Source organism: Camellia sinensis, chromosome 3 (assembly GCF_055761805.1).
Source record: "Camellia sinensis isolate YWXY chromosome 3, ASM5576180v1, whole genome shotgun sequence".
Classification (NCBI taxonomy): domain Eukaryota; kingdom Viridiplantae; phylum Streptophyta; class Magnoliopsida; order Ericales; family Theaceae; genus Camellia; species Camellia sinensis.
This window is the reverse complement of record NC_138963.1, coordinates 113,487,578-113,490,607: the sequence shown is the minus strand read 5'-3', so window position 1 is coordinate 113,490,607 and position 3,030 is coordinate 113,487,578. Positions and strand designations below refer to the sequence as shown.

Below are 3,030 nucleotides of genomic sequence, written 5' to 3'. Positions count from 1 at the left end.
TCAAGTTTTAAAAGGCCACAATATTTTTGTATATATAACAATATAGATTTCAAAATTATAATAAAAGATTTTCATTATATTATCTAAGAATTAATAATGGTTCTTTCTAAATTTAAAATAATAGTAAATTTTCATAATTATTTTACAACGTGAAGATGTAATAGTTGTGATTTAAGTCTAAAATTAAGAAAATTTATTTAGCGATCTTCCGGTATGGCGAGATGGTGCCTCGAGCATTGTGATTAATAAAAAGAAAAGATCAAATTTGATGTTGAGTGATGGGCGCACGCCGAGTATGGCATTTGAAGATTGATGGGAGCAGTGCCACATGATGCTCGGTGGCGGCCAGAACCACCTAATAATTTTAATTTTATTTTTATTTTTGGTTTTTTGTAAATTGATGGAAAGTACTTTGGCTTGTACCAAGATAAAAATCAAAACACTTGCAATGCCAATGTTCATTATCTCTCAAACTTCTATGCCCTCCATCATTTTCTTGTTCTAGTTGTGTAGAAATAATTTCCAAGATCAAGGCCTTACCAATTCACAGATACTACTGAAACTAATCAGCTTCACATCATGTTCTTCCCTCTAATGGCTAAAGGCCACATGCTTCCAATCATGGACATGGCCAAACTCTTGGCCGCCCGCGGTGTCAAAACCACAATTGTCACCACCCCTCTCAACGCCCCTGTTTTCTTCTCCAAAACCACCCAATCATTGAACAATCGCAGCATCAATATCGCCATCAAAGTCCTCAACTTCGAAAGTCTCGATCTAATCACTTCCAATGAAACCCAGACCAAGTTCATCACCGCCATAAACATGCTTCAACAACCTCTCGAACAGATTCTTGAAGAATCTCGGCCGAATGCTCTCATCGCCGATATGTCCTTCCCATGGACAACAAATCGTGCAGCCAAGTTCGGAATTCCCAGATTGGTCTTCTATGGGTCTGGTTTTTTCACAAAATGCATTACAGAGAGCCTAAATAAACACAAGCCTCACGAACATGTGAACTCCGATACAGAACCGTTTATGGTGCCTGTCCTTGCACACCAGATAAAATTAACCAGATTACAAATGGCAAGACTTCGATTGGAGAATGGGCAATCCAATGAGGTTACACGATTGCTGGACAGAATTGACGTGTCCTTGGAGAGTAGCTACGGAGTTATTTTCAATAGCTTCTATGAGCTTGAACCTGCTTTCGCCAATCAGTACAAGCAAGGAAGGAAAGTCTGGCATATCGGCCCTGTTTCGCTCTGTAACAGGGACGATGACGACAAGGCTCAGAGAGAAAAAGAAGCATCCATCGACCAACACGATTGCTTGAAATGGCTCAATTCCGAGAGACCCAACTCGGTCGTTTGCGTATGTTTCGGGTCTCTGACTCAATTCAGAGACTCGCAGTTGATTGAGATCGCAAAGGAGCTCGAAGCTTCAGGGCAAGAATTCATATGGGTGGTGAGGAGAGAGAAAGAGGAAGATGATAACAATCCCAATTGGTTGCCAAAAGGGTTTGAAGAGAGAATGAGAGAGTCAGAGAAGGGACTGATAATCAGAGATTGGGCACCGCAATTGATGATTCTTGAACATGAATCAGCGGGAAGCTTTGTGACTCACTGCGGTTGGAACTCTCTGCTCGAAGGAGTGAGTGCGGGGTTGCCGATGGTGACATGGCCGATATGCGCAGAGCAGTTTTTCAACGAAAAGCTTGTGACTGATGTGTTGAAGACGAGTTGGAGTGGGAGCTGAAGAGTGGGTTGAGTTTGGGGAACAGAGGGTGGTGGTGGGTTGGGAGGCAATAGAGAAGGGTGTGAGGAAAGTGATGGTGGTGAGTGAGGAAGCAGAGGAGATGAGAAACAGAGCAAGAGGTTTGGGAGAGATGGCTAAGAGGGCTGTTGAAGAAGGTGGGGTCGTCTTGGAATGATTTGAATGCTTTGGTTGAAGAACTCAGATCGTCCCTGCGGTGAGGTTTAGTCCAGCAGGGATTTGACTTCTGTGTAAGTTTAGCAACTTTTAAAATATATATATATATATAAATAAGTTTAGTAACTTTTTTTTTTTTTTTTTTTTTTTTTTTTTTTTTTTTTTTTTTTTTTTTGAAGAAAGTTCTATTTGTGGATTGGTAAGTTTTTAGAGAATTGGCTAAATTATCAATAGGTCTTAATAGTTAGACTTAATTCACATCAAGTCTTATTGAAAATAAGTCTTAATAAAATTGTCGGTAAAAATAATTTTTTTGTGATAATTTTTTATATACGTCGCTAATAATTGACAATTAGTGACTTTTTTTGTCATGATTTTTATAAATTATCGCTAAAACTTACAATTAGTGACTTTTTTTATGATAAATTTTTCTTCATAAAACTCATTAGACAATAAATTTACTTATTAAAAGCTACACGTAAGTACCCCATTAGAATATGGCAGGCTGTTATGTCATGTGTTGATGTAATGATTATACTCAATAAGCCGTGCTACCGACCCTTAGTGGGGCGACCCCCACTGACAACCCCCAATGAGGTGTCACCTCTCCATTGACTGAAAACAAATAAAATAAAAATAAAAATAACAATTTTTTTTTTTTACACTAATCACACGCGACCCTCAGTACCCCACCGGGGATCGGACGCTTTTTCCATACTCAATGGAGGCAGACTCCTCCCTTCTATACCTGGAGCGTGCAGTTTAGACTCGTACGGATTGACTACAAATGTTGTTTTGATAATTCAATTTAATTATTTATTTTGTTAAATATTATATATATTTTCTCTATAAAAAAATTAAATTGATCTAATAATTATTATCTATTTAATTTATCACATTTTTTATGAAAAAAAAAATAAATGATTTATTTCTAAAAACATATTATTGTCCTCCATTTTTTATTTTTGGTGACAGAATATGTTACAATTGTCGGGATGAATTAAATTTTTTTTTATAGATGTAATACATGAAGTGATGAACAAAATAAATGATACAAATTGTAGCGATCCTGGTTTCAATCATTCTTTCATGTTTTGC

General features: G+C 37.2%; 1 pseudogene; it reads left to right on the top strand.

Moving 5' to 3' along the window:
• The first annotated feature begins 312 nt into the window (after nucleotides 1–312).
• On the top strand, nucleotides 313–1,976 carry LOC114265753 (scopoletin glucosyltransferase-like; annotated as a pseudogene).
• The last annotated feature ends 1,054 nt before the right edge of the window (nucleotides 1,977–3,030 follow it).